Source organism: Schistocerca nitens, chromosome 5 (genome assembly GCF_023898315.1).
Source record: "Schistocerca nitens isolate TAMUIC-IGC-003100 chromosome 5, iqSchNite1.1, whole genome shotgun sequence".
Lineage (NCBI taxonomy): Eukaryota > Metazoa > Arthropoda > Insecta > Orthoptera > Acrididae > Schistocerca > Schistocerca nitens.
The window spans coordinates 371,496,421-371,509,463 of record NC_064618.1 but is presented as its reverse complement, the minus strand read 5'-3'; positions in this window follow the sequence as shown (position 1 = coordinate 371,509,463).

Genomic DNA, 13,043 nt, shown 5'->3' with positions numbered 1-13,043 from the left:
GAGATTCCTCTCCACTACACTCTGACAGTTGGTCACATCTATTGTAAACACCAATAGTAAAACTATCTGAAAATCTTCTTCTCCTAGGAGATCTCTTGCCAACAGCCAGCTCCCATTCCCCAACCCCCTTCTCCCTCCTCATCCTATCTAGCTCCTCCTGTGCGTTTTTCAACTGCACCTGAAGGGCACAGATCTTATGCTCCTGCTCCTCTATCAACTTACTCTTGCTACATAACCTGCAGTTCCAGGAGAGGATCTCACCAGAATGTCCACTGGCTTCCCCACTGCATTCCCCCCAGTGAAAATACTTCGAACAAGTTTCACACCGCAATCCACTACTCACGAACCTACGGCAAAGCCCACACTTCTCACTCATGGTAAAATTTTACTTTTTCTAAGTTCCGTTACTACAATAAGAAGATGTTAAAAACCTGACTACGATAATCACAAACTTACTCTACAAGGGAAGTAAATACTATTATTAACAGTATTAATAAACAACAAATGTGAATATAACAAAAGACTAATATAGAAAGAGAATCAAACGTCTAATGACACAGTAACGAAGCTGAAAACAGTTCCCAAAAGGTTCTTCTGAAATTATTTCACCAGAAAAAAACAAAAAAACACTGGTTGAAGACTACTAAAGTTCCTAAATAAACCACTATACACAAACAATTAATTAGTACTTAGCTTTCAATGCGCCGCTACAGCTGCAACTGGTCAGCGCGGAATGTAAACACAGGTAAGAGGTTACGTTGCTCGATATGAAACACTCACAAATATCAGGTCACAACACAAGAGGTGAATGAAGAAACCACTAATAAGTCACTTATATAGTAAATATTATCTCAAAAACCGTTAAAATATGTATCTGAAACCTAAAAATATATAAAAACTTGGAAAGCGATCTCACATGCAGTCACTCGCTTATGACGTCACACATGACTACTGACACCAGGTACTTTATGGATGAGTCACCAAGGGCCATCTTAGAATTCAGAGTGGGACCAAGTAGGAGAACCACTTCATGCTGGGCAGCTACTGCCCAGCTCATTGGTAGCTGCTGCACTGCCAGGGTCGCTGACCTCTGGGCATGAAAACTCTGAGCTGACTCAGCAGACATCAGCTAGAATCCAACATGCGGGTGAATTAGCAACAGCCAAGGCTGCTGCTGAACAGCAACAAAATGTAAACATTGTTAAGAAATTTACTAGTGTTGTTAACACTTCACAGGTTCCCAACATCTATCCTGATTTCAGGAAAAGGTGTCTAATCTTGGCCCTCTGTAAATTGGTGTCAGAAGTTCACTCCTATGCTGCCATCAGAGAATTTGGCATTGGAAGTGTTCAACTCCAATGCCTGGAATTCAGAGGCAGTTGTTTTCATCTATGATGGTCACACACCATAACAGTAATCTCGATGTGGTATTCACACAACACATTCTTGTTTTACTCTGATTGTGATATGGCAGAGTTTGTATGGATGGGCGTGCTATGTTCGAAGAATCTTTTATGAAACCTAAGGAACCTGTTGATTTATCAGAATTGAGAGGAAATTGTAAAGAGATGTATTTGCTACCAATGAAGTGTACTATCTGTAATTTAGTGAGTCATAGTGAACCATGTACTAAATTCATACCAGTAACTTGTGCTACTTGTAGGTAGGATGGTCATGCAGCACACAAGTGTAGTGAGTGTCACTGGGAGATGATCAGCCAAAGGAAGTAGTTGAGTCTAGTTTCATACATTGTAAATTGTATTTTTCTTGTTTGATATATGTTGCTCTCTTTGAAGCGTGTGTTCTCAGTAAAAAATTAAGTTAGTGGTAAATTGCACAAGAATGCTGGGCACAAGGCCTGTTAGTACTAGTGAGAGTATAAGCGCTCTGATGGAGCAAGTGTCACTGCTGTTAGAGGAAAATGCTCAACAAAAGTTATGCCATAATTAATGGATGGTTCAGTTAAAATCTTTGCATGCTGCTCAAGAGTCACAAAAAGAATTTAAGCTGCTAGTAGCAATGCCCCCTTTTCAATGGATCCTGTAGTAGCTAATCTAATCACACCCTTCGCTGGCAGAAAAATAAAGGATGTAACAGTATTCATTAATGAATTGGCTGTGATAAGAATGAGCAATTAACCAGATGAAACTAGTCTGTGAGTGCCATTTTATGCTCTATGGGTGAAGCCAAGACATACATAATGTATCATGAAACACTGAGCAAGATAAATACATTTGAACAATTAGCGAAGTGGAATAGTGCTAGGTTTTTTAGAAAAAAGTTGGAAAATGAAGCTGTGGAGACTTTTCAGACAGAATCTGCGAAGTAATTGCACAGACATATGAATTGACAGGGACTCCAGTAGCAGATCACGTCATTTAAGTTTCATTTTATTGCTCGTAACATGTAATTTTATATGCATGTGCATTTGTAACTAAGCATAAAGCTTTTGCAATTACAGTTTTTTTTAGTTTACATTATTTCTTATTTCATTATAAGTCATGATAAATTCAACTTATAAAGGCATTTTTGGATAAGCCACTGCTTGACTCGCTTTTAAAAGTATCCCCTATCAATATCTTAACTTCATTTGGTAACAAGTTGTTAAAAACAGCTCCTTTGACATAGAGGATTTTTCCTGTTAAAGTTAATCTTCTGTTAACCATATGAAAGTCTTTTCTATGCCTTGTTTCATGGTTGTGAATATCCAAGTTTCTTTTTGTAATCTTAGTGTCTTCTTTCACTAGCAGTCTGCTGGTGTCTGTATATGTGAGGATGGATATATGTGTGTGTGTGTGTGTGTGTGTGTGTGTGTGTGTGTGTGTGTGTGTGTGTGTGTGTGTGTGTGTGTGTGTGTGTGTGTGTGTGTGAAAACCTTTCGTCTTTTCCTCTCCTTCCCTCTTTCCTGCTGAAGCAACCGTGGGTTGCGAAAGCTTGAATTTTGTGTGTGTGTTTGTGTGTCTATCAACATACCAATGCTTTTGTTTGGTAAGTTACATCATCTTTGTTTTTAGATATATTATAGTTTCTAGTATATACATGGCATTAACTGTGAGAATATTGTATTTAATGAATATACGTTTGCAAGAAGTTCCTGGTTTTACTTTTGCTATGATCCTCAAGGCTAGCTTGTGCAGTATGAAAACCCTTTTCGTATTAGTCTGGTATGTCCCACCGCACAGTACTATTTCATGACAAGTAAGGGTACACTAATCCATAATATACAGCCCTTAGGGTTTCAGAATTAAGATGTGGTGATAATCTTCTTAATACATATAGACTGGGTGTTATTTTTTTTACAGACATAATCAGCTTGCTGCTTTCATGAAAGTCCGTTATCTATGCATAAACCCAAGAATTTACGATCTGTACAGGTTTTTGGTAGAATTTCATCAATTGCAATATTTTGTGTCTTTGGACCATTTGGTTTAAAATGAATAATATTAGTTTTTGTATGTTTATTTTTAGGTTCCCTCTTTCAAAGTGAGCTCTTGCCTTTTTAATAAAATTGTGTATCTCATCAAGTAGGCTGACTCACTGTCTGCACAGCAGACAATGTGCACACATAGCAATCAATTGCTTATTGTCAAGAGAACTTGGAAATCTGTATACATAGCATATGAAGAGGACTGGGCCTAAAATAGAGCCCTACAGAACACCAGAATGTATATTTCTGATACTTGACCTTCTCCTCTTCAGTATTTCTCCATTAGAATATATAATCTCCATGCACTGCTGTCTACCCTTTAAATGCATATTTAGCAGTTGCATGATTTTTCCAGTGACACCACTCTTCGCAATTTTTGATAAGAGCACCTCATGATGTATTCTATCAAAAACTCTTGAGAGATCCAGGAATACTCCTGCTGCTTGTGATTTTTCATTTATTTTTTCAAGTACGTGATGGACAAATTGTACTGCTGCTGACGTGGTACTTCAATGTCTTCTGAAACCACGCCGGAAATCACCTAATATTTCAGCATTGTTGTAATGTTCCAGGATTTTTTTAGCATTATTTTCTCTATCAGTCTGCTGAAAGTTGAGATTAGGGCAATAGGTTTGTAGTTCTGTACATGCTTTACTTCCCCCTTTTTGTGTATTGGTTTAACTACAGCCAGTTTCAACTTCTCAGGAAACATACCATCTTCTAGAACACAATTTATTAGATGAACTAGTGGTTTCATTATTTTGTGTTTGCATTGCTTCAATAGATATGGAGAAATTTTGTCTAATCTTGCTGATTTTTTGTTTCTGAGGCTATCAATAAGCTGCAGTATGTCATATGTGCTTACTACTGGTAATCTACTGCTGTTCTGTTTGTTATCGGACTCAAATGTGTGCTGTATATATTGTTTCATAGACACATCATTTTTGACAGTATCTATGAAGTAATTATTAAAAATATTGCTGGGTAGAAAGGAATCAGAGATATCATCATTATTAATTTCAGTTTCTGTCTCATTGTTTCTGATTTTATTTACAATTGACCAACAAGTCTTTACAACACTATCTGAACCTCGTATCTGTTGGCTGATTCTTTCTGCTTTTAATCTCCTGACTTCTTTGCAGTTCTTTTGTCTATACTGCTTGTAGGGTGCTTTATTTAACTCTGAGTTAGTCAGTCTGTGTAAGCTATACATGTTTACTGTTTATTCTTTCGGATTGTTTGTTTTAAGTCCAATGGCACAGGTTTTGATTTTAAAGGTTAATTTTCTGCATACTCACTTTTTTTAATGGCATGTCTCTATTTAAGTACTCAGTCATAATTTCTATGAACATGTTCCAGTTATTGTTGACCCAAATGGTGGTAATAACTGATACCCATTATTCCTGACTTAAACTATGTCTTAGTGCAGCAATGTTGTTTGCAGATAGTATTTGCCTGTACTTATACATTTTTCTTGGTTTGAATTTGATATTACTTTTTAGTACTAGTGTTTGGCCTAAATGATTTGAGAGGTGACTATTTATGATGTCTGTTGAGATGATGTGGTCATATTTTGTGATAAGATGATCAGTGGAACTACTATGTGTGTTAGCTATTCTGGTGGGTACTAGTCCAAGAAGATCTTTAGCCCTATAAGACAGGATACAACCTGTAAAATGTTTGCTTTCCTGACCATCATGTAAAGTGTTGATGTTCAGATTACCCAGTATGACAAGATTTACACTTCTACAACCCGACATTAATTTATTTAAAACTCCATCAAGTGATTTCAGAAAACCATCAAAATTTTCACTGGGGGATCTATATACACCTATGAGACAGAAAGGAACAGTGCAAAATATCAGTTTAAGAATTGCAATTGTCAGTACAGAAATTGTCCCCCCCCCCCCCCCTGCCCCCCATAGCGCTTTTTCTGTGGTGGTTGTGAATTTATATTTTCTTGAGTAGATGGCAACACAACTACTTTTATTATGTGTTCTACAGTAGAACATAGCTAGGTTGTACCCTTCTAATTTGTAATATTGTATGTTGTCCATTGTTTTCTGGTGTTCTGTAACTATTATTACAAGTGGAGATAGTCCTGTGATAAATGGTTCAAAAGCATCTACTTTTTTTTCCAAACCCTGCACATAATAATGCAAAAGTGAAAAATGATTCTCATGTAGACTGAAGCCTGTTTGAAGCACATATGAAACACATACACTTGTATCTGATGGAAAGTTTTATTGTCCTAAGAAAACATAGCTCTTGTCCTGCTGATGTATTGTTTCACTGACCTGGCATTTTGTGGTTGATTCCCCCAAGTATTCATTATTTTCGTCCTTGAGAGGGATGCCTCTGTAGCACAACACTGCACATTCAATTTGCTGTTTACTACTTCTTTGATCCATGTTATAACTAAATCCTTCCCTAGTCTGTTGAGATGTAAGCCATGGGACGTGTGGAATCTTCTTCCTGCTGAGTTTAATTTGTAATGTTTTTGAATCTCGTGCATATATTTAGAATCTGTTAATTTGTGCTTTGCACTTCTTTATTTTCACACGACCAGATTGGCAAGTCATGTCAATGAGGAACCGATAAGATGATCGCATTTGAGCTTCTCAGGTCATGTAGCCTACTTTTGAGTGAGATCTCTGTGTCTTTCATTTCGTTTCTTGGTACATCACTTGTTCTCAATAAGAACATGAAAAAGTCATTATCTGTTGTTGCTGTTTTCATGTCATGGTTCATGGAAGTCACTGCCTGAAGTTTTGCATGTGGTTTCACTATGCTACTTATTTTGTGATTGCTCCTAGACTGAAATTCAGCTGCTGTGTTCTGTCTTTGACTATATGCAAATAGATTTATTTTACACATTTTTGCTGGTCAATGATAACTGTTTTTAGGCCTACTGGTATTTTGTTTTGTCTTTTGCATCCATAGTAGTCGATAATCCATCTTGAGGAACACTTGATTTTGATGACAATGTTTTTGGTTGAAAGCGACTCTGTCATTCTTTGTTTCTGATGTCGTTTTTCTTCTCATGCGGTTTGACATAGCTTGTTGAATATCACAGTCTACAGTTGAAAACACATCAAAAGGTTTCTCATGCACAAAGATTGTGTCACCGGTACATTTACCATTTACACTATTTTGTAGCTATTGTGTGCTCTTTTAGTAAGTGACTTTAGTTCACTTTCTGCTAGCAGGTGTGATGCTTTGTGGAACTTGTCGAATATTTAGTTCACTTTTTCCAAGCTGAAAATTCGAGATGTCCACTTTCAGAGCACTGATTATAAATTGTAAGCTCAACAAACATTCCTTTAACTTTGTGATTTTGTCTTTACAATTTGTACATGCCTTTTTTTCATGTCAAATTAACTCTTTTTTTCCATGGAAAAACATGTTGAACTCTCATGCTGGCTGCCATATTGGTTAGTTATATTCAGAAAGGCAGAAAAAAGAATTATTGATGTGTTTTTGTAAAGAATTCCTGTGGAGATTTCGCTAGGTGTTTGCATGGAAAGCTCAGAGGATTTGGCTACAGCACTGCATGTTGCCACAAATTTGCAGGAAACAGATATTGCTACAGGAGTACAATTTTTGTTTCTGATAAACATTGTTATGGTTGTAGGAAGAAAGGACATTTGAAGGTGTGATGCTATCAGCCACAGTGTTTCAGATGTGGGCATTTTGCCCACAAGGCAAATGAGTGTGGGATTAGGAAGCAGGGTAACAGAAACATGCAACAGAAAATGTTAAACATAAACAAGGGTGTTTCATCCATTATAAAACATTCCCTGTAAGTCAGAGTACCATAGAAACTAATGCAGATATGGATTGTTGTTTGATGCGCTTTGTAAATAGTGAAGAAAGTAAATTTGTAGTTGATACCAGTGCACATGTATCTGTCACAAGTTTAGACATCGTGGGTAGGAATAGACTAGGGGCTCGAAGGTATAAATTACGTAGAGTGGGAACTAATGATTTGGTATCATGGCTCATTTTTAGGATTGGAACTATAGAGTTTTGTGAGCATATGGAAGTGTTGTCAACTGTGGGACAAAGATATTCCATGATTCTCACACCTGACTTCCTGGATAGGCACTGTGCAAAAATTAATCTTTCACAGTGCTTAGTTGAACTTGGTGGAAACTTGTTTCTGATGAGTCCAACAGCTGCAAACGTTTCAATGTTTCATAATACACCAATCGCTAAGATGTCACCAACTGAAATGTATAGATGTACATTGAAGATAATTATGCATGACAAAGTACCAGGGAAGTTAGTTTGGTTATCTGTAGACATTTATGTGCCACAGCAGAGATTATACGTGGTTGCACCTGAAACAATTAACTATAGTGAGTTTAGAGATACTTGAGGACAAGGATAATGATGGATCATAAGGTGATCGAAGCATCAAAGAAAACATCAGTGCCTCTGTATTTTATGCTACAGTTCGTCACTTAAAAGACAGTGAATGGGAAGCCATGGAAACTTTATTGTCCGGGTGTTCAGATTTATTCAGTTCAGATGGTCCACTACCAACAACTCTTATCACATACCAACAGGTGATAATCCAATACACAATCCATACAGAATAGCAAAATGTCTACAGCCACTGTTAGACCAATTTATAGACCAACAATTACATGAGCATGTTGTCAAGCATACTAATAGCATGTGTCAATATTATCAATGTACCAAAAAAGTCAGTTGATGGCACTCGAAAATATTTGTTGTGACTACCATTACTTGAATGCAGAAGCCACAACCTATGCATATCTATATTTGTTGTGACTACCATTACTTGAATGCAGAAGCCACAACCTATGCATATCAGATCTCTAACATTGTGGATACATTAGACAACCTAGGAAGACATAAATATTTTTTTGATGATTGATCTTGGAAGTGGCTATCACCACCTGGAAGTATTTCCTGAAGACAGACAGACCTAGGACAGCTTTCACAACACCTTCAGGTCTTTTCCAGTATTGGAGAATGCCATTTGGAGTGAAAAAATGTTCTGGTTACATTCCAATGCCTATTAGATGGGGTACTTCATGGATTAAAACGAAGGGTCTGTATGGTATATCTTGATGATATAATTTTCTATTCAAGAATTATAGAAGATCGTGTTAAAAGTCTAGATGAAGTATTTCGTAGATTGAGGGCAGCATACCTTACACTTAGTGTGCAGAAATGCCATTTTCCTCAGACCAAATAAGTTATCCTTTTGATCATTTGTTGTACAAGGTATACAATATGATATTGGACAAGTCATTGTGATTTATAATACATCTTGGGCGTCTTATCAGTTAAGACAGAGTTAGGGTGGATCCTTGACTTACTTCACCATAAGTGATATTCTGATGCCGCAAACTGCTAAACAGTTACAGCCATTTATTGAATTATTCAATTATTATCATGAATTCATGAAGATATTCACTGAAATTGCACAGACATTAACTTAGTAACTACAATGAGGTGTTAGTTTTTAGTGGACAGTGCAGTATTAAGAAGCTTGAGGGTATGTTAATATTAGATCCGTGTTAATATTCCCTGACTCTGAACAATAATTCATACTTGCATGTGATGCATCCAAGAATGCTTTTGGCTGTAATTTAATTCAGAATGTTGATGGAACAGACCATCTGATGGCATATGCCTCCTGACAACTGAATAAAGCTGAAACTAATTATTCGACAACTGAAAAAGAAATGTCAGCAGTTATTTATGGAATCTCTTATTTTCGTTGTTATTTTTATGGTTGGAAATTCAAATTGATTACAGTGTATGCATCTTCAAAATGGTTATTAAGTTTGAAAGAGCCATCAAATCAATTAACAAGATGGGCATTAAAATTAAGTGACTTTGACTATGAAGTAATTCATAAGCCAGGAGTCAAACACATACAGTAAGTAGGAATGTGGCAGTTTTACAAGCAGTAGGTGGATGCCAGGAAGATCGGATAAAGGCACAGTCAACTGATAGTGAGTGTCAATTGTTTTGAACGCAACCTCAGTTTGAAATGCAAGAAGGCTTTCCATGCAGATCAACGAAGTGTGGACCTTGCATTTTAGTTCCTGCAAAAATGGAAGAATTACATCAAGCACATGAGCATGTTTAATCAGATCACAGAGGGAAAATAACAACTAGTAGACATGTAGCTGAAAGGTTTTGGTAGAAAACATGTCACACTAATGTAGAACAATTTGTAAGAAACTGCATCCCATATGCACAAAGAGCAGATTGGAGTCATCAGAAAATTCAGTTACAGAGACCACCAGAAGCTGACAAACCATTTTCTGTGTTAGGATTGGATACTTTAGGACTTTTTAATAGAACACAAGTGGGTAATAAGTATGCCCTTATGATGTTATATCATTTTTCATGATATTTAGTTATGCTAGCCATCAGAGATCAGAAGACAAATAGAGTAGCACAGACCATGGTAAACAACTGGTTACTGAAATTTGGTGTGCCAAAACCATTATTATGGACCAGGGTACTAATTTTGTATCCAAACTAATGAAACAGTTAAGTCACTTACTGAAAATTCGGAATTCACGTTCCCACCTGTTCCATCCTCAAACAAATGGAGGAACAGAAAAGAGTTCACTGTACTTTATCCAATATGTTAAGCCATTACGTAAATGCACAGCTTTCAGATTGAGACATATATTTAAGTTTGTTGTTAGCATGTATAATTCAAAAGTTCATACTGGAACTGGCCACTCTCCATACGAGGTAGTATATGGGCAAAAAATGCTGTCACCTTTGTAAGTCAACCAAACTGGGTCCAAGGGGTAAACGAGTGAAAAATTTGGAAAAGGATAAAACATGCTAACACAAGACTTTTAGAGAAGCAAAAACGTATTGCGCAACGAACAAACAAACTGCCACAATAAAGAACAGGACAGTGGGCACTACTAGCTAATCTGTATAACCCAAATAGGGAAAATAAGTGCTGGTAGATAGACACAATAAAAAATAAAAAACACACACACAAATATCAAGCTTTTGCAACCCACGGTTGCTTCAGCAGGAAAGAGGGAAGGAGAGGGAAAGACGAAAGGATGTGGGTTTTAAGGGAGAGGGTAAGGAGTCATTCCAATCCCGGGAGCGGAAAGACTTACCTTAGCGAGAAAACGGGACAGGTATACACTCACATACACACACATATCCATCCGCACATATACAGACACAAGCAGACATGTATAAAGGCAAAGAGTTTGGGCAGAGATGTCAGTCGAGACGGAAGTATAGAGGCAAAGATGTTGTTGAGTGACAAGTGATGTATGAGGGGCGACAACTTGAAATTAGTGGAGGTTGAGGCCTGGTGGCTAATGGGAAGAGAGGATATATTGAAGGGCAAGTTCGCATCTCCGGAGTTATGATAGGTTGGTGTCAGTGGGAAGTATCCAGATAACCCGGACGGTGTAACACTGTGCCAAGATGTGCTGGCCGTGCACCAAGGCACGTTTAGCCACAGGGTGATCCTCATTACCAACAAACACTGTCTGCCTGTGTCCATTCATGGGAATGGACAGTTTGTTGCTGGTCATTCCCACATAGAAGGCTTCACAGTGTAGGCAGGTCAGTTGGTAAATCATGTGGGTGCTTTCACACGTGGCTCTGCCTTTGAACGTGTACACCTTCTGGGTTACAGGACTGGAGTAGGTGGTGGTGGTAGGGTGCACAGGACAGGTTTTACACCAGGGGCAGTTACAAGGGTAGGAGCCAGAGGGTAGGGAAGGTGGTTTGGGGATTTCATAGGGATGAACCAAGAGGTTACGAAGGTTAGGAGGATGGCAGAAAGACACTCTTGGTGGAGTGGGGAGGATTTCATGAAGGATGGATCTCATTTCAGGGCAGGATTTGAGGAAGTCGTATCCCTGCTGGAGAGCCACATTCAGAGTCTGATCCAGTCCCAGGAAGTATCCTGTCACAAGTAGGGCACTTTTGGGGTTCTTCTGTGGGAGGTTCTGGGTTTGAGGGGATGAGGAAGTGGCTCTGGTTATTTGCTTCTGTACCAGGTCGAGAGAGTAGTTGCGGGATGCAAAAGCTGTTTTCAGGTTGTTGGTGTAATGGTTCATGGATTCGGGATTGGAGCAGATTCATTTGCCATGAATACCTAAGCTGTAGGGAAGGGACTGTTTGATATGGAATGGGTGGCAGCTGTCATAATGGAGGTACTGTAGCTTGTTGGTGGGTTTGATGTGAACGGATGTGTGAAGCTGGTCATTGGACAGATGGAGGTCAACGTTGAGGAAAGTGGCATGCGATTTGGAGTAGGACCAGGTGAATCTGATGGAACCAAAGGAGATGAGGTTGGAGAGGAAATTCTGGAGTTCTTCTTCACTGTGAGTCCAGATCATGAAGATGTCATCAATAAATCTGTACCAAACTTTGGGTTGGCAGGCCTGGGTAACCAAGAAGGCTTCCTCTAAGTGACCCATAAATAGGTTTCCAACAAACCTCAACCTCCTCTCATTGCACACAGACCCAGTCTCTCCCATCTACTCAATCTTCCAATTCCAGCTCCACTCCCCCCAAAACCTCTAAATGCTCCCGGTGTAAAACCTGTCCCATGCACCCTCCCACCACCACCTACTCCAGGCCTGTAACCCGCAAGGTGTACAAGATCAAAGGCAGAGCCACATGTGAAAGCACCCACGTGATTTACCAACTGACCTGCCTATATTGTGAAGCCTTCTATGTGGGAATGACCAGCAACAAACTGTCCATTCACATGAACGGACATAGGCAGACAGTGTTTGTTGGTAATAAGAATCACCCTGTGGCTAAACATGCCTTGGTGCACGACCAGCACATCTTGGCACAGTGTTACACCGTGCGGGTTATCTGGATACTTCCCACTTACACCAACCTATCAGAACTCCGGAGATGCGAACTTGCCCTTCAATATATCCTCTATTCCTGTTACCCTGCTGGCCTCAACCTCTGCTTATTTCAGGTTGCCACTCCTCGTACATCACTTGTCACTCAACAATATCTTTACCTCTATACTTCCGCCTCGACTGACATCTCTGCCCAAACTCTTTGCCTTTACACATGTCTGCTTGTGTCTGTATATGTGTGTGTGTGAGTGTATACCTGTCCCGTTTTCCCCCTAAGGTAAGTCTTTCCGCTCCCGAGATTGGAATGACTCCTTACCTTCTCCCTTAAAACCCACATCCTTTCGTCTTTCCCTCTCCTTCCCTCTTTCCTGCTGAAGCAACCGTGGGTTGCGAAAGTTTGATATTTGTGTGTGTGTTTTTTATTTTTTATTGTGTCTATCTACCAGTGCTTTCCAGTTTGGTAAGTCACAGCATTTTTTAATATATTTTTCCCATGTGGAATGTATATATATAATAGAAAGAAACATTCCACATGGGAAAAATATATTAAATAACAAAGATGCTGTGACTTACCAAATGGGAAAGCGCTGGTAGATAGACACAATAAAAAACACACAAACACACACACAAATATCAAGCTTTCGCAACCCACGCTTGCTTCATCAGGAAAGAGGAAAGGAGAGGGAAAGACGAAAGGATGTGGGTTTTAAGGGTGAGGGTAAGGAGTCATTCCAATCCCGGGAGCAGAA